Source organism: Mus musculus, chromosome 8 (genome assembly GCF_000001635.26).
Source record: "Mus musculus strain C57BL/6J chromosome 8, GRCm38.p6 C57BL/6J".
Taxonomy (NCBI): domain Eukaryota; kingdom Metazoa; phylum Chordata; class Mammalia; order Rodentia; family Muridae; genus Mus; species Mus musculus.
Genome location: NC_000074.6, coordinates 127,161,493 through 127,187,724, shown reverse-complemented (window position 1 = coordinate 127,187,724; position 26,232 = coordinate 127,161,493). Strand labels below are relative to the sequence as shown.

General features: G+C 43.2%; 1 protein-coding gene across 22 annotated transcripts in view; it reads right to left on the bottom strand.

Annotated features, from left to right (window-relative positions):
* Pard3 (par-3 family cell polarity regulator) overlaps nucleotides 1-26,232 on the bottom strand; it is a 548,906-nt gene that overhangs the window by 424,562 nt on the left and 98,112 nt on the right. The window lies entirely within an intron of this gene.

The window sequence follows — 26,232 nt, the reverse complement described above, 5'->3', positions numbered from 1 at the left end:
ACCCTAACCCTCTGGGCTATCAGCTGTCATAGTGAAAGTATAAAATAAATGGAGAATAGGCACCGAGGCTTTCTCTAACTCTGCTAGGTTGTACGTTGACATTTAATGACAGTGTCAAAGGATGCAGAGTAACACAAATCTAAGATAAAATTCTTCATATACACCAGCAAGAAGTGTAATGTGTACCATGGTGAAAGACTACAGGGAACACACAAACACATTCCTTGAGATCTTCATTTTATGTATGTATATGCACACACACACACACACACACACACGACCAGCTACTGAATTCTGAAGCCGAAGTAAAGAGAAAATACCTAAACTTTACATTCATTTCTCCTCCTTTGGCTCTTGGAGTTGCATCTGCTAGCTACACATCCTAGTTCCTGTGACCGTAGCCCGGGAAACACCTCTACCTGAAACTAGAAAACCTACATTGCCCCAGAGGACACATACAATCTTTACTCAGCTCCATGGGACTGTTCCAGCTTTAATATCTTCAAACTGCTTCATTCAAGAAACAGCTAAATCCCAGGGGCCATCTCTGCACTCTGTCAGCTTTCTGGCCACAGTGACATGTGTAGGCTTAATCTCTGATGCCACAGTGTAGCCAGTATAAAGCAACATGATGTGACAGAGCTTTTAAAGGGTGGGAGGAAGAGGGTGTCACTGTCATGGATCCAGGCATCCTAAAGAGCCTGAGACCACCACCGAACACACAGAACCCCAGCATTCTTGAAATCAGCTTATTTTAGGAGTCTACAAAACAGCAAGAGAGCTACCCTGGCTTCTGTGTTGTCCTACACAGAAGTAGGACAATAGCTATGCTAAGTCTTTACATTCTCTTAGTTGTCTCTGACTGACAGGGGAGAGGGATCCTTTTGGTGCAGCCAATGGAAACACAGAATTCTTGAGAAATTAACAGGCCAAGTGAAGTGAGGGTGGGCCATGCATTTGACATGGCAGAATGAAGCTTGTCAATTATGTTTCCTTGTGGTGCTGAGGCACTGAGCTAACACCAAAGGGGAAGCTCTTGTCATGAGCTGAGTAACCGAGAACAGGGCTTAAGGAAAAGCAAGGCCATACGCCAACAAGCCTTGACTTGATGGCACAGCCTTCTCATCCCAGGCCGAAGATCATATGATCTAGGCCAGCCTGGGATTCATGGGGGAGGGGAGGGGAGGGGAGGGGAGGGAAGGGAAACTGTCTGTGAACACTTAGAAGACCAAAAACCACAAAAAGCAAGTAACGGCTTGTTCCCTAGGTAACACTCATCAATACCTTTTCATCTTTGCTCCTGGACTGTTACTGAGAAGGGAACACAATTAGCTAAACATTTTTGATGGCTGTAATGAAGTCCGGGAACACGAGAAACGGACTGCTCTCCCATGAAAGACTTAACAAGGCACTGTGCTTCATTAATGACATCTTACCCTTAAGCTCTAAATAATTCCCGACTGCACCTGAAATATAAATCCTAAATTTTCCTCTGTCCCCCTAGGCACTCGCTCACTGTTCTGCCCTGCAGCGTACTTTAACAGCAACACCACAGAGTACCCTATCTCACCCCAGCAGTCCCTGGTACCACTCCACACTTCAAAGAACACAGTGGCAGTCCAGCAGGGAGACAACACACCACCATCACGTGCCATTATCATCATGGAAGTCAGCCATGTGAGGACTCTGTTCTGTAAACACTTTTTTTCACCGGTGAGCACCTGCTTGATGGCTAAACATAGGAGTGCTCACTGGCTTCTTAACTACCGCTTCTGGTATAGATCTGGCCCCTCTTCGGGTCTCACACCCCTCTCAGTCCTCTCAGACCATTGATCCACACCACCTGCCCCTGGGTACTTAACATATACTTTTGTTTTAGGGGAAAAAAAAAACAACTTTATAAATAACACTTTTGTCCTTTCTCTTCTGCCAGTAGAACTAAAGTTGATCTCTTTCTATATGAGTACAAACTTCTCTCTCTCTCTCTCTCTCTCTCTCTCTCTCTCTCTCTCTCTCTGCTGAGCTACACCACCAATCCCAACTACTACTACTTCTTTGCCTTCACCAGCAATAACAATTTCACAAGAAGAACTTAAACTTTTTTTTTCTTCTGCGTGTAAGAATCACACTGAAGAACGATCCATTATTCATCCCTTCCTAGAATAAACCCGCATGGCCTAGGACTCCCTACATAATAAGTAGCAAGCCGGAAGCTGCATCCCTTTAGAGTGACGGCTTGTCTTTTATCAAGGCTACACCTCACATCCAGAAGATGCACTGTAGGTATCAGTGGGGCATCTACTGACAGGAAATATGTAAAGCACATAAGGAAAGCGACGGTGAGAGTCTGTCGGGCAAAGCTTTAGCAAACTCAGCAATCTTACAAATATTCCCCAGACTTGGAGTAATTCTGCAGTCTGCCACATAAAACAGGAAAGGCAGTGAAAATGGAAACTTTGAAAGATGTTTTTTCCTTTGAGTGCGCAGGAGCAGATCTTTACCTGACACAAAATCAAACCGCTGCCAGAGCTCATAGTCTCAAAAGCTCCTTGTAGCCCTAATTACTTTGTGATTTCCAGCTGCTGTGAAAAGGTGAGGGCTTTGCTTGCTGCCTTCTGGTGACTATTAATGGTTGACAAGAACTACTGGAGAGAAATCCCAGGATGAGTGAATTGTGGCAAGCACTCCACAAAGGAAAGAAAGAACAACACACTTGGAAATCCAACTTTGTCCTGTGTAGACAGCAGATACTGTGGTGGAATGTAGCTGCTGCCTCAGTAGCCTAAATTAAAATTTCAAAGAATGACGTCAAGGAGCAGAATCGAGGGGGTTCCTCCAGGTTCAGGATGTATGCAGATCTGCATCAATTCCAGAGAGAAACACAATATGCAGTTCTCACATAAAATACTCAAAAATACATGTTTATCAACAGAAAAACTCTCCTTATCCCAGGGTCACCACGAGTCTGTGCACAGGTATGAGGACTATGTCTGACTTAAACAGACTGAAGGTTCATGCTTCATTATCTTCAAACACATACACAGTCATCGTAACAGATGTGGCAATTTTAAGTCAGCTTCAAAGACATTCTTGAGAGAAAATCCAACAACCTTCATGAATGTTTGATAGCTTATTTTTTAATATTGATGTAATCCGTGTTACTCCCAGTGCCAAGAGCTATAGTGCATGTTGGGGATGCTGCTAGGTGTCTTTGATAAAAGTCCTGTGACATTACACAATCCAAATAATATACAAAAATATGGAAATAGTGTATCTCCCCAGGTGACACTTTAACAGACACCCAGCTGTTTCAGATGGCCTATCATTTAATACTTCCTGGCCAGGTCAGAATTCCTGCCGCTCCTTGGAAAGCAGCCAGGGTAAACTTACAGCCACTGACAAGTCCTCCACAAACAGGAAAGCAACATCATCAGCTTTAAATATGCCCACAGAGCTACAAAGGCTGAGACGGAGGGTCCAAGTTCAGCAGATTTCAGGACTTCAAAGGACTTACAGCTGCCAACAGACGGCTATGCAGGCAGCCAGGGGCAGGCTTGGCTTTGCACAAATATTTACCCAGATTTGCAACTCAACCACAAAGCTAATAGTCCCAAGCATATCTATCACCAGAGGTCCGGGACAGGGCACTACAGCACTCCACAGCACACAGGGGGAGAACCAGAAAGGTCACTGTTTTTGTACTTGTCTTGATGATGAGAGAGGGCCTAGCAAACTCTGAGACTTAAGAGTTTAGTTTTGGAAACTCTCTTGCCAGCCAGCTCGGTACACTACCATCACTTAGGTCAGAAGGAGGAAAAGAGTGTGTGTGTGTGTGTGTGTGTGTGTGTGTGTGTGTGTAGACAGACAGATGGACACAGAGAGAGACAGACAAACAGACGGACACACACACACACACACACACACACACAAAGGGAGCAGACAAAAGCCAAGCATATCCTGACCACACTTTGGCAGTGGGTGCACTGGAGTGGCTAAGCAGCTGCCATCACCATCCAGTGAGTGTGGGAAAAGTTCTATGTCCACGCATGTGCAGGGAAACATGGTATCCAGAGACTGCACAGACACCTGCTCATCTCCCTTCCACAGAATTAGGCAAATGGCAAAAATTAATGCAGTAACACTTCCCACATATTCTTTCTTTTGGTCTGAGGAAAGAAGGAACCTTATTCCCAGCATCTTTCCCTTAATACTGAGCACCCATTGTCCCTTGAGTCTCCTTCCTAAGAGGGAATCAAGCCAGCTGTTTCTCTGCCATCCAAGGCATTACCTACTGAGCCAAAAGTGGCTACACACAGGGAGGACAGAAAGAGAATCTGGGCATGGTGGTATAAGGTTATAACCGTAGCACTTGGGAAAATGAGGCAGGAGGTCCAACCGTTACCCAAAATAAATACAGACAAACAGAGCAGGAACTGAAGATGTCCGGAGAGCCACCACAGTGATGCTCCCTATCCTCGGTAACCACTGGGACTACCAGCCTAGTCCTCAAGGGACCTGGAAGTTCTCCTCAGCCAACCCAATGTGACAACAGTCTTCAAGATGCCAATAAAGCCCCCTAGCACAGATGACTCCCAAGTCCTTCTCAGCACACAGCTGCTCTGCAAAACCAAAGTGCCGTTTCGTTCTCCTGAAGTAGAACTGGGACACCTGTGCGGTTCCAAGGCTAACACAAAGCTCTCACCTAGGACCTGAGACACCATGAAGCAACCACTGTGCTGTGCAGAGCCACCCCATTCCCAGGAGAGTGGATCTCAGCATTAAGTCACACTGAGCAAGTACTGGGGGCCTCACCTGAGGCTGGCTGTACATAGGTCTAACAGTGCATACTGAGGTGAGGCCCAGCTTTTAGTGAAGATGTGCCATGTTCATTTCCTTGGGTCCTTCACGTTCTGTATGGAGAAGCACAGGGCAAAGCCACTAACTGGCCGCCTCCCTCATGCAGGCATCTCGGGTTTTCCTCAGAAAACCCATTATCCCTGATATTCTTCCCAACCTTCCCTTGCCGGTTTCCCACTTCTCAGTGCAGTTGTGCAATTGAAACAGATTTTTAGGCCTGGTCAGTATCCTTGAAGGAACAGGCAAAACCAAGGCAGAGAAATTTCCAGCAGACACCCCCACGATAACCTACACTTCCCACACTGCTCACAGAAGCTGTGCGATGGCCTCACTCAAATGGAGCAAGGAGAAGATGCACCTGTGTGTGCTCACAGGCTCCCAAACAGCATCAAATGAACAGACATATTCTGGGGAAAGGGAATCAGTCAGTCCAGGCCTAAGTACAGCCATGTACAGTGATTAGTCAAACTCCTCAATCAAACAGAGGAGCTTGTACAAATTCGCAAGCAGACTTGTCAGGAAACTGTTTAAAAGTTGTCAGCTAAAGAAAGTGGTGCTGGTGGGGTGCAGATGTGACGGCTAAAGACTTGCCAGAGTGGCAGAACTCAGAGTTCTGAGAGAGGATAATGAGGGAAAAATGTTCCGAGTGTGGGGGCAGACCTGCTGAAAAAGAAAGACTGTGTTTCATAAGATCCAACAACAGATGAGTCCCAGTAGCTTCCACCCCAATACCCAATAATGACTTCCTCAATTCCCCAGAGATTAGTAATCATCACCAGAAAGAACTGAACTCCTTCTTTGTTTAGACAAAACCCCTCCTTAGGAACTAGCAGTTTCTACAATGAACTCTGGAAACAGCATAGCATCAATGGCCTAGCCATGATCAAGAGCTGACATTCTTTAAAGAAAGAGGAAGGTACTGAGATTGGGCTATGGAAATGCACAGAGGTTAGGCTGACCCACAGGACCCTGAGAAAGCCACAGTGTGTCCACAACATTTGGTCAAAAAGCAGATTTTGCCACCTCTGACCCTGATGACTATCAGATGAAACTTCAGGGCAAAAATAAGATTCCAGGAAGAGACAGTGCAGTGCATGGTGCGCAGACATGAACACTAGTCATGGGGGGATGCTCATACGCTGAGCCCCAGTAACACAAGACATGAGCCCACAAGACAATCTGTAGGCATATATTTTTCTCAACCAACTTTAATAAGGGTTCAACCTCCACTCTAGCCCACCACCCACCAGAGGCAGTAGAAGAGAAAGGTTATTAGGGTACGGGGAAGCAGACCTGTTTAGAAATAGTTCTTTGGGGGAGATTTCAATCTTTGCTGTTCTTAGCCCAGTCCACTAGCAAACACCAAGCATGAATCAGCAGCTGCAGACCAGTCTACTTGGCAGACACCACACACAAATCAGCAAGGGCAGTTCAATCCAGAAGAAACCACAAGGTTTGACAACTGGCCCAAGTCCACGGAAATATCAAGAAGCCACAGGAACCTCACAAGAAGTTCTTTGGTGAGTGTTTCTCTCTGTGAAGTTACCATAGGCAGAGCTCAGCAATGCAATGCGAGATAAACCAATACATGCATGTCAGCAATGCTAGTAAGACAGACAGAGCAAAGCAAACCAATGTTTGAGCTCTCACTGACTATGGGGTCATATTTATATTCTTTCTAAACATCGCACATTCTTTTTTTTGTGTTTTGTTTTGTTTTGTTTTTCGAGACAGGGTTTCTCTGACTAGCCCTGGATGTCCTGGAACTCACTTTGTAGACCAGGCTGGCCTCGAACTCAGAAATCCACCTGCCTCTGCCTCCTGAGTGCTGGGATTAAAGGCGTGCGTCACCACACCCAGCTAACATCGCACTTTCATTCACATGTCTGCTATAGCAAAACATCCTTTCACCTGTGTGCCCCAGCAAAACATCATTTGGCATAACTGACTTTCCAAAGAAACCAGACGTTTCCACCTCACAGTCCGCATCTTGTCTTTATTAAGTGGTTTAATGTGAAACTGACAGCCTTATAGGAAATACGGGTATGATGGCATGGTTCTAATGAGATGAGGTGAAGGAAAACACACCTGGGGCCGGTAAAATTGTGAAGGAAATTAAAAAAAAAAAAAACAGTTCAAAGAACTATCAGAGAACCCTACTGTTCACTTCCTGAAAAGGATCTTCAAAGAAAAGAAAGTGAGAATTAAAGACAACTAATATAAGTAAAGTAACAGTCTCCCCTCGAAGCAACACGGAGTGATAGGAATGATTGGCGTTCACATGTGACCTGAGAGGTGGACACAGAGCTAAGCTAAATGACCCAAACTTTGCCATTCAGGATGCAAGAAGCCCCCTACCTTTCCATGGGAAAGCACCCATGAATCTACAGCAACGCATAGCTGTTTAAATGATTGACAAGATAGCTTCACGGGTCAGCAGAATGCCTATGGTGCTAATATTAGTGAAGTTCAGGCCAGACCCAATCACATCTGTCTACTTCCTATTAGACTACTTCCTTGATGCCGCTGAATCTATTCACTTATCAGACTCAAAACTTTGGGCTCGACCACCATAAGCTCTTCCCAAGCTGCTAGTTAACATGAGGGCACTGATCTGCCACACAGGCACACAGCACACATTTCCACACCCTGCCTACTTAGAAACCAAATTTCCCCTCAGGTCTGAGATGGCCATACAATCCCCTTAGGGATAGAGACAGCCCCAGGTCAGATCCTCAGAACATTCTGACCCTTAGCTTTTCCTTCCAAAATTATAATCTGACCCTGACTATTCACATCTGCTTACAGTTTCCCCTATGTACCCCTGCTGGAAAAAAAAAAAAGTGAATTAAGCATTTAATGCCTTTGCTTCTTTCCTGTTACGTGACAAACACTTCTTCTGAACCCAAAACTCCACTGACCCTCTGTTGAGCTCAGTAAAAACTTTATCAATGCAGTCAGTCTTCAGGATCTATGGGGGACTGATCCCAGGATCCCACAGGTACCACCACCTAGGTAGCTGCTCAAATTGCTGGTGTCAAGATGGTGCAAACTTTTCACAGAATTTATCCACACAAACTCTGCCATGCACTGTATTGGTGGTGCTGGGAGTCATGCCAGGCAAGCATTGACTCCTCCTGCACCCATTATATCCGGTCTACATTACATAATACCTAACAGAACCATTAAAATGTGATGGGTACAGCTGCCATGTTACATTGTTTAAGTAAGAACAAAGAGACAGAAAGGTCTGTATACTTTTTAAAAATGCAATTTTTAGGGTTTGTTTTCATTTTTTTATTTACTTTTCCAGAATATTTCTGACTTGGGGTTGAATTCACAGATGCAAAATTTATACATTACAGGGTTGGCTGTATTGACTACTCAAGCATGTTATATATTTTTTTAAAAAACACTTTTAATAAAAAAAAAAACTCACTTCCCTTATGACCAGGTTTCATGTGCTTTAAAATATTCATTCAACCTTAACCATTTTATGGCGACAATTTAAAAATGGGTCCATTCAGAGGAAAAATAACTTAGCTCCATGTATACAACCACCATTCTTATTTTTTAAAAAAAATGGAGTCTTAACATAAATACAGTATTACAATGTATCTTTTAGGGCTGCCTGCCTGGCTCTTTCAAAGTATATGTTTTTATGTATCTTTGTATCTTTTAAGTTCCCATTGATCTCTTTGTATGTTTTATTTATAAAATGCAAACTGGTAGTATCCTAGCTTGTGTTTCTCCCAGGCAAACAGAACGTGGGACCTGACATGGGACAGAAACAGAGAAAGTGGAATATGGACAGAACAGGAGTGCTGGTCTAAAAAAAAAAAAAAAAAAAATCAGAACCCATTTTGAGGGTGCATAGGGAACGGCAGCCCTAGAAACAAAGACACTCTCCCTGTCTGCACTGTGCTCTAAGGATGCTGCATTTTCATGCAAGGGCAGGAACAAAATCTCAGTAGATATATGTGCTCTGTAATCCAAATCCTTATGAGTAGGGCACAGAGAAAACACTAGGGGGCAGTATGGCCATCTATAATCTAAGAAGAAGTTTGGTTTCTAAGAACTGAAGCAACCACAAGCCTCAGACAGGGTGAACCAGGCAGGCATCATGGCCCACACCTCTAATTGCAGCCCTGGGACCGTGAAGCAGGAGGACTGCCACCTGTACCGAGACAGTCTAAGCTTCATAGTGCAATCCTGTTTTTAAAACAAAGCGAAAACGACCAAGACGAAGAAAATTAAGGTCCAGGAGAGGTGTGGCTTTACAACCAGAGAGATGCCCTGTGCTCATTATACATGGGTTCCCTATTTATAATCTCTGATGGTAAATCAATCAAATATTTGAGAGGGACAGCCTAGAAACAGACCTCTCATGCAGGCAAAATGTAATTTTTTTTCAGTCTCTAATTTGTATGTTACAAAACATTGTGTTTGGTTTTTGTATGTTTGATGCATATCTGTTCCTGGTCTGAGCTTGCTAACAAGGTATTGACAGATAGCTGTGAGGACCCCTCCAGTGGCCCTGAGTTGATCATAACAAAGTCCTCTGTCCCCATGTAACCCAGGCTAGCCTTGCAGTTGATATGTAGCCAAGGATAATTTTAGACTTCTAATGAGTCATAAAGAAACCCAATGTTAACAGACTGAATATAAAACACATTTCCTGCTCTCTATATGGGGCTCTTGGATGCTTTCCTACTTAATATCTAATTTATACCTTTATGGTAAAGTATACCTCCATCTGCAACACAATCCATTCAGTATTTTCTTGAGATGACTAGCCTAAATTCCAGGAAGTATCACATGATAATACATGATAGATACACTGTCTGCAGAGAATGTAAATGTTGTTACTGAAGATCTAATTATCAATGTTCAAGGTTTCATACTAATTAAATGGTGGCTCAATGACACAGGACAAATGTAATGGAAGCAACCATGGGCTTCAAAGGGTGGCGGTTGAAGTGTTATATCTTCTCTTTCCACAAATTTGGTGCAAGGAAGACTCTAGCTCTGTCCACTGACTCTTAAATCCTTGCATACAAAAGGACCAATCTGTCAAGACCCAACAGGGTTGGCTTTCTCTTCTAGCTCTGCTTCCAGAGCTAGCCAGGTACTTCAAATACTCCCTGACAACAATAATTAAACATCTGGTAATAGGGACCTACATGTGCCTGCAGAACTCGCTGTCCTTTTCATTAATTATGTGCATGCTGTGAGCTAAGAGGACTCGGTTATAATCAAGTCAGGGCCACAGGACAGGAACCTTGAAGATGCCTTGTTAGCAAGCGCGGGCCAGGGGACAGATGCTGAATCAAGCTTCCACAAACGCCAAGCAAAAGCACGCGTATCAGCTCAAGGGGGACACGCTGTGAGCTTTACAAAACATTCGAAACTGCACCTGGAGTGTGGGAAGGGCAAGCTGTCCCCTTTCCTATATTAGGGTGACTATATTCCATGACTCCACATGGAATCATGTCCGGGTGCATGCTTTGACTCACAGTGCCCAGATCTCGCAGAGCCTTGGCAGGAACACAAATAAATGCAACATTAAAAAGTAATAAAAATAAAAATAAACATTTTCAAAAACGCGTTTCATACTTTCCTAAGTTTCAAGGTGAAAAACAACAACAAAAAAAGAGAAGTGGGAACTCAAAGATGCTTGTGGGAGTCTGATATTCATTTGGTGATAAAAGATTCTTTGTCGAAATAAAAAACAAACTTTCTGTCCTTAAATTAACTGATAACTTTTTATACTAGCTGCTCCCAAACCACGAGATTTTGCTAATTAGCACATCACTGCTACTCATTTTTTTTTCACCTTCATTTAACTTTCCTGGAGATCAAAACAACAACAAAAAAAAATCCTACCCAAATCCACTTTTTTGAGAAGACTTTTTAAATTTTTATATCCTTTGGTACAAAAGACATGAAAACACATGCAGGTGTCCATTAAAGCCCAGAGGATGAGTCATATGACAATATGACTCAGAGAATGTTTCTCAAAGTCACCTTCTGGTCTAATTTGCTCAATGCTGAATATCACCTAAATATACACTAGTACAGTAAAGACCCACCAGAGAAAATGTAATTCCCCACACAAGAAGCCTAAGGTGAGTGGACTATGGATGGGCCATCCTGGAGTAAAAGGCGAGTCAAAGGATGGAAGCTGAGCTATCCAAATCCAAAGTCAGACGGAAGAGGGTCCTGGCAGGTGGGACTCAGCCCCCAAGGATGGGATAGATGGGATACAGGTCAGTCTACATATGGCTTGCTTAGCAAAAGGACTTGGAGGGAGAGGCTAGGAGAGAAACAGAATAGTGTCCGATCCTCCAATAGTGGTGTTGATTCTCCAAAGGCTAAGGGAAGCTGCCAGGAAACATAAAAAGAAAATGGATAAGAATTGGAAAGGGTACTTCCATTGCTAGATGATGCTGGCCAGTAGCCATCAGAGCAGAAAAGTCAAGGCTCAGTCCCATCCTGCCATCAGGCTCCACCTAGCATCCCCTAATCGGGGAGCACCTGGCAAATCAAAGACTACAAAGTGTTGAGCCGCAAAGTGATCTTTATGGGGGCTTCATGATTGCTGAGCCTACAACCTCTGAAAGATGAAGACGATATCAGAAGCTATTCTGTCAGAGGTAAGCACCGGGTGAGTCAAAACTGATGGCTGGGTCAGTCACTACTTTGGTTAAATTTAAAATAAATATGGATGTCTCTAAGTATTTTTTCATTTCTGCAGTTAGGCCGGGTAGAATTTAGCCACAAGTCCCACTTGTTCATAAAAGTAATACGGTATAAGAACACACACGCAGCACTGGCTTGGCGGATACTGAGGCTCTGATCCCCGAAACAGAAGACATCACCCAGCGAGGAACAAGAGACCAAAGGAGCTTCAGTGCTGGCACAGCTGGGATGCAGAGCAAGCCCATCTGGCCTGGAGCCCCTTCCACTGGGGGGGAAACTATCACTGTGACCGTGAAACTTTTTAGCTTTTATGATGTTATTCTGGAGGGCTGCATAAAAGTAGAGTCTTTGAATCCCTAGGTAGCTCCCTCCCAGCTGCAATGCTAACTAATATTTTGGCAATATTGACCAGTTTATCTAGGGAAGAGCCACTGACCATACCACTGGGCTGAACAGCCGTGTCAAGAACTGCATGTTATTGGCTTGAGGTGAGATGATAAGGAGTTAGCACTGAGATCAAGGCACCACGTATCCCACGCTGGCCTCAAACTCACTCTGTAGTAGCAGATATGGGAGGACTTTGCTGGTGACCTTCAGTTGCTGATCCTGTGTCCACCCCCTCAAGCCCACTAATTACAGGCCTACACCATCACTCCCAGATTATGTGACGCTAAGGACTAAATCCAGGGTTTTGTGAATGCTAAGCCAGGAAATCAGAGTTCAAACAAGTGAAGCTACACTACTGGTTCTTTTCCTTCGAGTCTGTATGATGTTTTATACCCCAATTCAGTCATTCACTGCTTTTTATGACCCCAACCCCTACCTAGAACTAGGTCAACCCCGTGATGATTAAACACTGGAAATCTCTCAACAAGTAGTTTAGTTATTAAAGCAAAGAGTTCCTGCCATAAAGTAATCAGAAGGAAGCAAATATTTCAGATTTGTTTGGAGTTTGTGGCTTAAACTATTCTGGGTACAGTTGATAAATGTATATTTTACCTAATTGCTTATAGGGAAGCTAAAATTAAATATTTTAAAAATTAGATGTCACCCTTGAATAAGTTACATACAAATGTAGAAACCACATTAACTGAGGCTGCTAAGGAAGCAAAAACCTCCAAGTACAACACATGACTAAGGAGAAATTAAGATTCATATCATCTTAATATTTATACAAAAAAAAAAAGGGTACAGAAAGACTCATTGGGAATACATTTCTCCTGCAGACCAGGGACACACCATCTGCCAGTGCCACTTTTTCTTCTAGGACCAGGAGGTAATTCTGTCAGTGAAGAAAAGCCGCACTTAGATGGTCTATTTTGTTGTTGTTGTTGTTGTTGTGAGTTCTAAGTCATTATTTCTTTCACAAATGAAAAAGGCAGATAGAATTACCACCTTAGAAAACAAGGACGCACACTTGCGTACATTCCTAGCAAGTAGCTTCCTGACAGCACATTTAGCGAGAATATACACAAGTTCTAGTGTTCCGAGACAAACAGTACAGTACTTGGCACATCTATTTATCTGCGTGTTTCATCAACTACAAGTGGCAGCATCCACAGTGGAGGAAAAGACTCATTTAAAAATACATCTGTAGGAGTTGGAGAGATGGCTCAGCTCCTAAGCACTGGCTGCTCTTTTAAAGGAACAGGCTTCAGTCCCCAGCACCCACACAGCAGCTAACAATCATCTGTAACTCCGGTTCCAATTTCTGATACCCTCCTTCTTGCTTCTGAGGGGACTGCACATGCAGGGTGCACAGACATACACATATATATGTGTGTGTGTATGTATGTATGTATGTATATGTATATATGTGTGTGTGTGTATGTATATATGTGTGTGTATGTATATATATACATATATATGTGTGTATGTATATATATGTGTGTATATATATATATATATATATATATATAGAGAGAGAGAGAGAGAGAGAGAGAGAGACACTAACACAAGAAAGAAAGAAATCTATTTAAAAAATACAACTATGGGATACAAAGCTAAATCCAACTGACTGTAATTCTATTGCATAGCACTTTTATTGACAAGGACAATCATAACTGCATACTTGGGTGTGCTGCCTTCTTGTATTCTGTGAACACTTATGGAGAATAGCAATTGTTTAGGTACAAGACCCAAGACTCCTTTGTGTTGGGACAAAAGAATATGTAAGTATGGATTCAGTTCCCAGTTCCCACATGGTGGCTCGCAACCATCCTAAACTCTAGTTCCAGAGGATCAAGTGTCTTCTTCTGATCTCCAAAGGTACCAAAAATAAATGAAATGCATAGGTACAAGCAAGCCAAACACTCATACACATAAAAGAAATGCCCACGAGAAAAAATAATTTTCAGATTTTACTGAGACTGTTGATCATACATCCTATACGATAAACCTGTTCACCCAGCAAACTACCCCCGTTGACTTTTAGTCTCTCATCGTTGGCAAGGTCTCCTTCTGCTGGGTGGATACAAAGGTCTCATTCTGCAGCTGACTTGGGCACTCAGCAAAAAGCTGGGGTTACAGCCGGACTCCACCAGAAGCTCTTTCACATTTAATACATGATCTCAACTTTCTTGACAAATCTGAGGAGATTTGCAGTCTTCTAACTATACCTCCTTTCCCTAGCAATGTGTACCAATATATACAATGTATACAAATATATACAAAACAGTTCCATTTCTATAAGCCATGTGCTGGCTTCGAGGAGAAAAACCATTCTCTACAGAGAGAGTACGTCATGCTTAAGAGAAAAGGAAGCTGCCTGTCTTTTTTTGTCAATGCAACTTACTATCACATCTTCGCATAGGTGAGTGTCTCCCAGGTACCAGTGTCCTCATGCAACCTCCCAAGAGTCACATCTCATATATAAGATGAACATTAACGCCATCTTGCTAACAGCTCAGAAAACTTAATCATTTACGAGAGTATTTTACAAGAGCAAGACAATGCCACCATTACCATGGGATGAGGAAGGGCAGGGCGTTAAACGTGCACAGCACAGTTCAATTAGCAAACTGGATTCTGACAGGACGGGAGGTTGACACCCTGCCACAAAGCAACTAAGGACTCCTTTCTGTGTATTCATGTACTGAGACCGAAACTCCCAGGTGTCAAATGCCAGCCCCACAGGCCTGCACACTTGGAGTTCAGCAGTTTCACCTCCTGCTTCTCCAGAGGGAAAGCCTCATCCAGTAGAATTATCAGTGACGCTTCAAGGCTGGGCCTTGATCTCCTCATTTCCTGTTACATTCCATATACTCTAGGTAGAAGGTTTAATTCTTTAAATAAATAAATCACAGGGTTTAGGGGTCATCAAATTACACGGATCGAAACAAAATATTATCAGTAGAAATAAATCAGAACTGCTAAAAATACTTAACTGAAAAAAATGTGTGCTCTTGTGATTTCTGCTGAAATTTATACAATTATTTGTTTATAAGATATTTATAAACATTTTATATAAATAATTCGCTTATCAAATAATTAGAAGGCTGAGGTTGTAGCTCAGTTCGCAGAGTGCCTGTCTGCCATGCAAGAAGCTATATAAGCCACACCCATAGTCTCGGAACTTGGGAGGTATAGGCAGGAGGACTAGAAGTTGAAGGTCATCCTCACATATAGTCTGAGGTCAGTCTGAGTTACATGAGATTGTTTCTGACTTGCTTCCAGCATACCGGTGGTCTCTGTGGCAGTAAGGGAAACAGGCGGGAAGGAGAAACTGAAAATCCTCAAGACTGAGCAGAACACACACAGCACCGGCTTGGCAGATGCTGAGACACTGATCCCCAAAACAGAAGGCACCACCCAGCAAGGAATCAGGGTCTTGTGCCAGAGAAACTTCACCACCAGATGCAGAGCAAGCCCATACTAAAGCCTAAATCCATATATTCAGCATACAAATAGTAAAATAAACTGTCAAGAAAGCATAGCCACACCTACTTCCTATCATTTTCAATCAGCACTTTGAAAGCAGAAAGAGTAAACTGTAACGCTATGATACTGTGCTTCTGTGAAACTACTTTCTATGAAAGTGAGGGCACTGACAGACTTTATTCCAATGTTGTATTGCATGTAAAAGTTACCTAATCCTTTTAGAGAATGTTTTGGTAACATAAATGTAACCACTGAAGTGGATCACACACGAGATTCTGGAATCTTCTGGCAACATGGTTACTTGTGAGATACAACCTTGACACTTGTGTAAGAAATAACTAGACACACAAATAGCACACATCCACACACAAACACACAGACACACAGGAGCACAGCAAACATCAGGAAGACTTTGAAGGGAGGTGTTCAAATCAATTAGGAAGCTTTTTCCCAAAGAATATTAAGAAATAATCACAGAGAAGAAGAAGGTTTTTCAGTTCTCAAGGAAGTTTTAAAGGAGACAGAAAGCTCTGTACCAACCTGCCTTTTGCTGACTCTTGAAGTAGCTCTTTTGAGGTTCAAAGACCTTGACAGCCGCAGGGCCTTCACTGAGTCCTTCCTGGAGGCACCAGAAAAGGAGAAATACCTCTCTGTATATTTCTGCCTGGCTTGGTCTGCCATTTCTAGCCATCAGAAAGAAAAGAAGAAAAAAAAAAAAAGGCCAAGATGTCCCAGACTGCAAACCTATCTATGGAACAAAATGGTTCCTTGCTGTTCTCAAAACCCAAGCATCCAGTCTACAATCTCCTGGGTTCTGGGGAAGGAACAACAGCCTGGAACACAGGGAAAGCTCCGGCTCATCCACACAGAATCAGTCCTCCTTGTAAGCTGACCGAGACTCCACAGGGCAATGTGGATCTCAGATCACCCAGGGACAGGCCCCAAAGCACCAAATTAAAACACCCTTCACCAGTTAAACAGGCTTGGTAGTTGGTCAAGACTAAAACTGGGTGTAGTAACACACCCTGTCAGTGGCTACACGTGAGTAAACCCATCAGAGTCAAGGAAGTCTCTAGATCATTCTTCAGCAAGGCAGCAGCAGGGTTCCAGCTCAGCTGCCACCTCACTGAAGAGCCTCTTCAGGGACTGCTGGATTTACGCTCTGAGACCATTCTCCTCCTCCAGTGAGTGAGAAGTGGACACTCAGATGCTCAAGTGTATACATAGCACAAAAGGAAATACAGAACTAAGAATGCATAGTTATCATGCATTCTGGCTCTAGGACATCCTTCCTCAGACCTGGAAAGGGAAGGGGGGCTCTCTTTACGTACTCTCCAAAGTGGTCATACAAGGGAGATAGGACGGCTTGAGGAGATGCTCTGTAGGAGAGCTCTTGCCTAGTCATGCCAGATCTGAGGTCCATTCTAAGGGTATCCAGGAGGAGGAGAGGAAGCGGGTAAATAAGGAGAAAATGGAGACATAAGTTTTTATAAAGTAACAAATTCTCTAAAGATTTACAATATAACTAAAATGCTAATTATACCGTGTGTGTGTGTGTGTCTGTGTGTGTGTGTGTGTGTGTGTGTGTGTGTGTGTGTGTGTGTGTGTGTGTGTAAAACTTGAGAGCTGGAGAGATGGTTTAGTAGTTAAGAGCTCTTGTTGCTGTTACAGAAGAACTGAGTTTAGTTCCTAAAGCCCATATGATGACTCACTGCAGTTTCAAGGAATCTGACACCCTCTTCTGCCCTCCTTGAACACCAGACATGCACATAGCACACTTACATACACGAGAGGAGAAACTGTCACATAAAATAAGTCTAAAGTTGAAAGAGAGAGAGAAAGAAAGAAAGAAAGAAAGAAAGAAAGAAAGAAAGAAAGAAAGAAAGGAAGAAAGGAAGAGAAAGAAAAAAAGAATGAATGAAAGAGAGAGAAAGAAGAAAGAAAGAAAGAAAGAAAGAAAGAAAGAAAGAAAGAAAGAAAGAAAGAAAGAAAGAAAGAAAGAAAGGATGAAAGAAAGAAAGGAAGGAAGGACTGACTACAGAGGCTGGAGAAATGGCTCAGTGATTAAAGAGCACTGGCTGATCTTCCAGAGGACCCAGGTTCAATTCCTGGCACCCACATAGCATCTTGTAACTCCAGTTCCAGGAGATTTGACACCTTCACATAGACATACACATGCAGGCAAAACACCAATGCACATAAAATAAAATTAAATAAATCATTTTTTTTTTAAAAAGGAAAAAAAAAAAGGGCTGGTGAGATGGCTCAGTAGGTAAGAGCACCCGACTGCTCTTCTGAAGGTCCAGAGTTCAAATCCCAGCAACCACATGGTGGCTCACAACCATCCATAACGAGATCTGACTCCCTCTTCTGGAGTGTCTGAAGACAGCTACAGTGTACTTAAATATAATAAATGAATAAATCTTAAAAAAAAAAGAAAAGAAAAGGAAAGGAAAGGAAAGGAAAGGAAAGGAAAGGAAAGAAAAGAAAAGAAAAGAAAAGAAAAGAAAAGAAAAGAAAAGAAAAAAGGAAAAAAAACTATAAAACTCAAGGCTTTAGGGGAGATGGCTCAGTGGACAAAACGCTTGCTACGCAAGTGTGAGGATCTAAGTTCAAATCTCTAGAAAACACATAAAGGCGGGTTGGCAAGTGAGATGGGAGCCAGAATTGGAATATCCCCTGAAGCTTACAAACCAGCTGGAGTGGTGTGTGCCAAGGTGAGTACTGTCTCAAACAGGGCAGAAGGTGAGCACTGACCAGAGGTTGACCCCTGACCTCTGCAGATGTACCAAGGCGTGCACTCACCTGCTCCCATTTGGTTAGAAGTGACAAAACATACAAATATACTTATTACTAATTAATTTTAAGACCAAGGCTTTAAGATATATTCAAGACTAACGCAATGATTGAAGGACAGTGCATTTGAAGTGCAAAAGATGGCTTGGCAGGTAAAGGCATTTGCCATTGAGCTGAGTTCAATCTCTGGGATCCACATGGTAGAGAGAACCAACACCTGCAAGCTGTCCTCCGACCTCGACACATGGGCTAATAGCAGGATCTGCTTTAGTGTTCCAAGCTGTTTCCAGAAAATGTGCATGAAGAAGAAACTAACAATTACATGTCTGTCTGTCTGTCTGTCTGTCTGGGGAAAGCAGGAAAAGTTAACAGCATTTAACAGCATGATTTGGGGTTTCAAATACTAAAATATCAACTTGAACTCTCAGCTCCCTTTCTCTTTCAAAAGAATACATACATTTACATTATATTGGGAACTGATACAATCTAAAGATGCAGACGCCTATACATTTTGTCCAGCAATTACAGATGAGTTCCATTGCCCAGCCCAGTCCTCGTGTAACTGGTAGAAAAGTAAAATTAAGCAAACTAGTCACCTACATAAAACAAATGGCCAAAACACACTGGTTAATGTTTGCTGCTGAGCCTTTGGGATGGGGTGTTAAAGCAGTAACCATACCGGTAGTGGTGTTGGTGACCAAGGGTGCTTGCAATTAACCTTTCCCAGGACCAACCACAATCTAAAACCAGTTGTTAGGCTTAATCATTATCCCCACTTACAGGTAGGAAATGAGGCTCATACTGCAAAGCCATGGGGGAGGGGAATAAGGACTGCGTACTTAAAGGCAGACCATGTGGCTTCAGGCACCACCAATATGAGATGCCCCAGGAACACAACAGGAGCACAGCTTGCAATGACTAATAAGGCTGCAAGAGTAGCTGTCTCCACTCTTCTTGCCTAACTAGGTAGCACTTGACAGTGCTTCCACAGATATCCCTGAGAAAGCTTTTTAATCATTCTTTCCCCCCATACTAAGTCATACAAAAGCTGAAAACACAAAAGATGTTGCTATCCTAGGCTCTATTTAGATATGCCTAATGCTTTCTGGAATGAAGCAAAAGTAGAATTAACAAGGAAAAAATATATTAAGGTTGGTAGTTCAAAGACCACCCTGCCCCAGTCTAGCTTACGTCTACATCCAGCTCTCAGGAAAACATTGTGCTAAACATTCTAACTTTTTCCAGTAACTATAATTAGTTCTGCTAATATTAAACCATACTGAGGATAGAGAGAAATGGTTCAGAAATTACGAGCACTGGTTGTTCTTGTAGAGGACCTGGGTTTGGTTACCAGCAACCACACGAGACTCAGCCTTCTTTACACACTCCAGGGCATCCGATGCCCTCCTCTTGCTTCTCCAGGCACCAGAAACACATGTGGTGAACACACATACATGCAGGCAACACACTCAAAGGCATAAAATCAATTGAAATAAATTAAATTTCAAAATAAAATAAATTTTTAAGGCATCGGAAAAAATATAAGACTGTTGTTTTATAGTTGATTTCAATGGGTTTGCTTCTGTGTCACAGACAGACCTGTACTTGGGTTCCCATCATCTAACACCTCACCACATAAGAGGCTCACCACATCAGAAGGCTTAGGCTGTGGTACTTCCTGCCACACACTGGCATCTGGCTACTTGGAGTCACTCCACTCTTGAGAACATCCCCACCCGCCATCTTTATTCTCCAGCCTCTATCAGCCTCTTGTCTCCTGGGAAAACATGCTGCCAACCAATTCAGACTTTACCACTCATTCTTGACACCCACAGATGGATCTAGTTCTCAAATGAAAATATGATCACCTCTAATCCCCTCCATTCTCAGTTATAACTCTAAAGCCAATCAAATAAAGGTTATGCCGGATAGCATAGCTGCATCAACCAGTTTCCAAACTTGTGCCAGTTAACAGACTCAGAACCCCTTTAACGAAGGAAAGGCAGAGCCCCTTAAGGAAAGACCTTGTTTAGCCTTCGGCCCTTCCTTCTTTGTTTCTTTGAAGGATTGTATGGCCTTTCATTAGGGTAACTGTACCTTGTGGGAAAGAGATAATCAGACTCCCTGGGCCTATTGGACATTAATTCTAAAACTGGCACAGATTCTAGGAAATATCGAAAGGCTTACTGAAAGTAGAGGTTTGTGGAGATCAGGTGATCAGTGGAGCTTTGACTGAGGTATAATTTCCAGTAGGTTCAGTGGGTCCCAAACTCACCCTGGGGTTATTCCCCCAGTTCTAGGGTAAAAAAACTGGGATAGTTACACTTAGAAGTTTACAGAATTCTCACACTGCTTGCCTGACCTGTGGGAAGGTCAAATGGAAGCCACTGGAGTTGCCTCTACCAGAAAATAGTGAAGCAAAACAATATCACAACCTTGGAACTTCAGAAATTAATGACAATATCAAGTCGAATGATACAGGGGTAGAGGACCCCATTGTGTCTCCCATAAACTCTATCTGGCTTGTGCAGAAGACAGATAGATATAGAAAGAATATTTTCTGTATTGTACGAATGCATCACCTGTCAATTAAGAAGCCTATGGCCTACAGCTTAAGCAGGAAGTAGAGGTGGGACACGGAGAGAGAGAAAGAATTCTGGGAGAGAGAAGGCAGAACACAGGTAACCAGCCACATGGCAGAATGTAGGCTAAAATAAATGGGATATTTTAAGTTGTGATCTAGTCAGAGAAGAGCTTAGCTATATGGTCAAGGTATTTGTAAATATATTTTGAGCTTGAGTTTTATTTCTGGGAGCATTGGGCCGGGAGCAAGAACCAGGGTTTACCTTCTACAAATGGATCATAGGGAATGACAACTGACTGTCAAAAATTTAACCAAGTGGTGACTCCAACTGCAGCAGCAGAGCCAGGTGTGGTGAACTTACCTGAGCATATCTCCTGGAACTCGGGCTCTGTTAACGGCATCACCAGAAACAATTTACCTTGCCAGCAGGATACCTTTAACAATTTTACCTTGAGGGTTTATTAACTCTCCTGCCCTAAGTCTTAATTTAGTTTAAAGGGCTTTGTCATTGTTGTTGTCGAATTTTATTTTTTATTTTATGTGTATGAGTGTTTTCTTGAATGTATGTGTGAGCACAAGAAGAGGGCACTGGATTCCCCGCAACCCCTGGAACTGGAGTTACAGACGATTGTGAGTTGCTATGTGGGTGCTGATAATTGACTCCAGATCCTCTAGTAGGAAAGCCAGGGCTCTTAACCACTGAGCCATCTGTTCAGTTCCAGTTTGAAGGAATCTTGATCTTCTGTTTCTTCCACAAAATATCATACTGGTCCTCTATATTAATGACATTATGCTGAGCAGATTTAGTGAGCAGAAGGCAGCAACCGCTTTGGACTTGTTGGTAGTGCAATTGTGTATCAGAGGAGGAGAAGTAAGTCTAACCAAAATCCAAGGGCTTGCAACCTTAGTGAAAATTCTAGGAGTACAGGCATGTAGGACATACAGAGATATTCCTAATGCGAAGGATAAGTACCTGGACTCTCCCACCACCAAGAAAGTAGAGCTAGTTCAGTGGGCCTGTTTGGATTCTAAAAGTAGCAAATTCCTCATTTGGGTGTATTCCTCCAGCCCATATACCAGGTGACTCAGAAACCACTGGCTTTGAGTGAGGCCCTGAGTACCAACAAGTCCAGGCCACTGTACAGGATGCTCCACCATTTGGGCTTTATGATCCTGTAGATCCAATGGTACTTGAGGTGACTGTAGCAGATAGGGATGCTGTTTGAAATCAGTGGCAGGACCTTCTGGGTGAATCACAGTAGAAAACCCTTGGGATTTTATAACAAGGTTCTACCACAATCTGCAGTCAAATATTCTCCCTTTGAGAGGCAATTCTTGGCCTGCTATTGGTCCTCAGTGGAAACTGAATGTTTGACAGTGAGCCACCAAGTTACAACGCAACCTGAACTGCCATCATGAGTTAGGTGTGATTTGATCTGCCAAGTCATCAAGATAAATCTGCAAAGCAGCAATTCATCAAATTAATTGGTATGTGGGTGTGGCCATGCCCAAAAAAGGTTCTAAGGGTACAAAGAAAGAAAAGTTGTCCATATGCCTGTAGTTTCTATTTCTGCTACAATATTCCAAGCATGTATCTATACCCTCATGAAGTATGGTATGCCCAATGACTGGTTGGCTGAAGAAGAGAAAAATAGGGTCTGGCTTACTAACAGTTGCTAATATTATGCAGACACAATGAAGATGTAGACAGCAGCAGGGAACTACAGCCCCTTTCTGAGATGACCCTGAAACAACTCTTGTGAAGAGAATCTTCACAGTGAGCAGAATGCCAGGGAGTGGATATGGTCACACATTTTGCAAGATATGTAATTAGATGCTGACTCACGGGCTGTAGCCGATTGCCTGGCAGACGGTCAGTGATGTGAAAAGAACCTGGCTGGTGAGAAGGACATTTGAGGAAGAGGATATGGACAGAACTATCCAAACAGAAAAGGTGCAAAGATACATCTCCCATGTGAATGGGTGCCCCATGTAAATGAGTGTGCATCAGACAGTGACTTCAGTAGAGAAGGAGTTCAATAAACAGATAGGATCAACTATTCCGTAGGCACTCAACCTGCTTCCACAATCATTCCTGCTGTTGCCCAATGGAACCACAAACAAAGCAGCCACGAGGGCAGAGATGGAGAGAATGCATAAGCTCAGCAGCATGAATTTCTACCCAACAAGTCTGACCTGGCTAGAACTCCTGCTGAGTGCCAGAGCTGCCAGCAGCAGAGACCAAAACTGAGTTCCCCATGCGGCACCATTCACGAGGGGTGACCAGCTAGCCACTGGGTGTGAGGTTGACTACACTGAGACCGCTTCCATCACTGAAGGGACAGACACGTGCTCTGGTTATGGATTTGCCTTGCCCACACATAGTGCTTCTGCCAAATCTACCATGTGTGGCGTTACATAATGCGCATTGTCTACTGTCATGGTATTCCATGCAGTATTGCTTCTGGCCAAGAAACTCCTGTCATAGCCAAAGAGGGTGGCAGTGTCGCATGGTAATGAAATTCATTGGTCTTGCTATCCTGAAGCAGATGACATGACAGAAGGTGGAATGGATGTTTAAAGTCACAGTTACAGCACCAATTAGATGTCAATAGCCTGGAGGGCTGGAACAGGGTTTTCCAAAAGATACTATATGCTTTGAATCAGTGGCCAATATATGGCACTGCTTGTCCTACAGCAGGGACTCACAGTCCAGGAATCAGAAATAGGAATGGTCTACTTGCTATCACCCATCCTGAGCCACTTTAAAGACTGCTTCCTGTTCCAGTGACTTTTTATGCTCTGATGTCTTAAACTTTTGATTTAGTGTATGGGGGTGGGGGTGGAGGTGGGGAGGGGTGTGTTTCTTCCAGGAGACACAATAAACATGCCATTGAACTAGAAGTTCAGACTTCTTCCTTATCACTTTGAGCTTCTGATACCCTTAAACCAAGAAGCTAAGAAAGAAATAACAGTATAAGGAGGGGTGGTTAATCCAGATTACTAGGAGGAAATTGGATTGTTTCTCTACAATGGAGATATATATATACATACATACATACACACACACATGTGTGTGTGTGTGTGTGTGTATGTCTGGAGTATAGGAGATCCTTTAGGTCATCTCTTGGTGCAAACCATGTCCTGTGATTAAAGTCAATATGAAACTACAACAATCTAATTTAGACAGGTTGACCAAGGGCACAGACCATTCAGAAATGAAAATATGAGTTAACTTCCCAAGAAAAGAACCCAGACCTGCTGAGGTGCAGGCTGACAGTGGAGGAAATACAAGATGGGTAGGTAGTAAAGCAAAGCAGTCGTAAATACCAGCCAAGTCCACATGACCAGTGGCAGAACTGAGGAACGTAACCAACATGTTTCTGGTCTATGCATTCTGTTTTAAAAATTCAAAAAGTGTGTGTGCATTTATACACATGAACTGAGTAGATTATTTTTTCTGTCCTCTTGTTTCTTTACCATGCAATGTAACATCAATAGAAATAATATCAGTGGTTAAGTGTTGTGAATCTGTATTACCAGATTTAAGTTACAAGACGCTAAAAACTCAACATTTCTCAGGAGCTTTGCCAACTACTTAAAATATAAATATTACATATATTTTAAGTATAGCTATATGCATCAATCAAACAAGGAATAGACTTTTGATGGCTCATCTAGATTTCCAACCTGACTGGATCAACTAAAATGAAAGCCACTTGAAACAGGAAGACTCCATTTAAATGTGGGCAGCACCTTTTAGTGACAGCTTACATAAAAGGACATGGAAAAAGGAAGCTGTGCTCTGGGTGTCATGTCCTCACCTCACTCTTGCTGGCAAGCTCACCTGCCCTTTTACTACAGCACTAAAGTCAACCTCTTCAGGTTCCCAATGCAGACTTAAGACAAGCAACTCTCCAGGAAATCCTCCAGGCCTTCAGTGCCAAACTGGAAGTGCTGAGACATCTCACACTGTGAACTGAGCAACTACTGGACTCTCGGCCTCTCCAGTGTCAGAAAGACACTGTTCAGCTCCCTGAACTGTATTGTGTAAGGCATGCTAATATCCCCCTTCACACCACACCATCCACACACACACACACACACACACACACACACACACTTATTTAGAGAACCCTGACAAATACAGATCGTGTTACCAGAAGTAGTTCTAGAGAAACAGATTTGTGAGGTTGAGTTTGTCTAGCAGGCTTGGTGGTATCTGAAGCCGGTTCCCCAACCCTATAAAACCTACAAACTGAGAGCAGCTTCACTACTCTCAGGAAACCACTTGAGAGTGACCACTGCTACATGAGAACCCCAAATGAGGGATATGGCCCCCAAGGAAACCATCATCAAGGCACAAACGGGCCTAAAAGATTTGCATTTTTTGACACAGTATGCTCCTGACTCATGGTAGCCACAAAAGACAAACCCCACAGTAACAGGTACTGGCAAGTCAGTCCCCTTGAAGTCCTCAACATTTGTGCCTGAGATTCTTGCTTTTCTTTAGATTTCAAGAAAATACGCATGGTTTCTGTCCAATTCTGAGCAGGCATGATATCAACTATATCACAAGCACGGGTTTGAGGAAGAGTCAGCAGCTATGCTCACCAGCTCAGCCCAGAAACAGCAAGGAGGAGAGTGAGCAGGGCATCACTCATGGTGAATATCCTAACAACCTCGTTGTCCTCTAGCCTCCTCGAGTGGCCTGGCTGGTTTAATGCCCTGTGTGAACCCTGGAGTGTGATGAGGACATAGGGCCATCTTCAGCTGCCTCCACACACCTGTGGTAATACAACTGAGTCTGCGGCTATAAGTCCTTGTGCAATTCCAGTTCAACCCAAACACAGCACAAGGTGTGGGCACGGAGCTCTTTATACCCAGCCCCTCTGATTGCCTCACTGCAATAAACAATCTGCTGGCATCTATATGTGGGGCCAAGCACCCAGCCACACGTCTTTATCATGCTAGGAGACACTCTCCTCCCATTCCTCCCAAGCAAGCGGGGGAGCATGCATAAACTGGCTTGGGCTGCTACGGTTGTGACATGAATGTACTAGGCTGACTTTAAGGTGGTAGTGAGAAGCCACAGACCAAAGGTAGCAGGAGAGGCAGCTTCACGAGCGCACACACATTGCAGACAGAAGTGCCCGGGGCATGCACACTCATCTTGGAGCAAGTCAGTGGCTCAGCACAACCCAGTCATTACACCAGACCATCTCTGAGCCAGCATTGGAACCATAGCTAGAAGATCCCATGTATCCAGCAAGATCGGAAACGAGAACTTCATAAGGATGGACTAGAAATGCTGTCCAGGAAAAGGGTTGTTTGGCAAAAACAAGGAGGAAATGGCAAAGACTCCTTGGTGGTGTTTACACTGTAAATGTTTCCGTTTAGAAATTCTAAAGTTG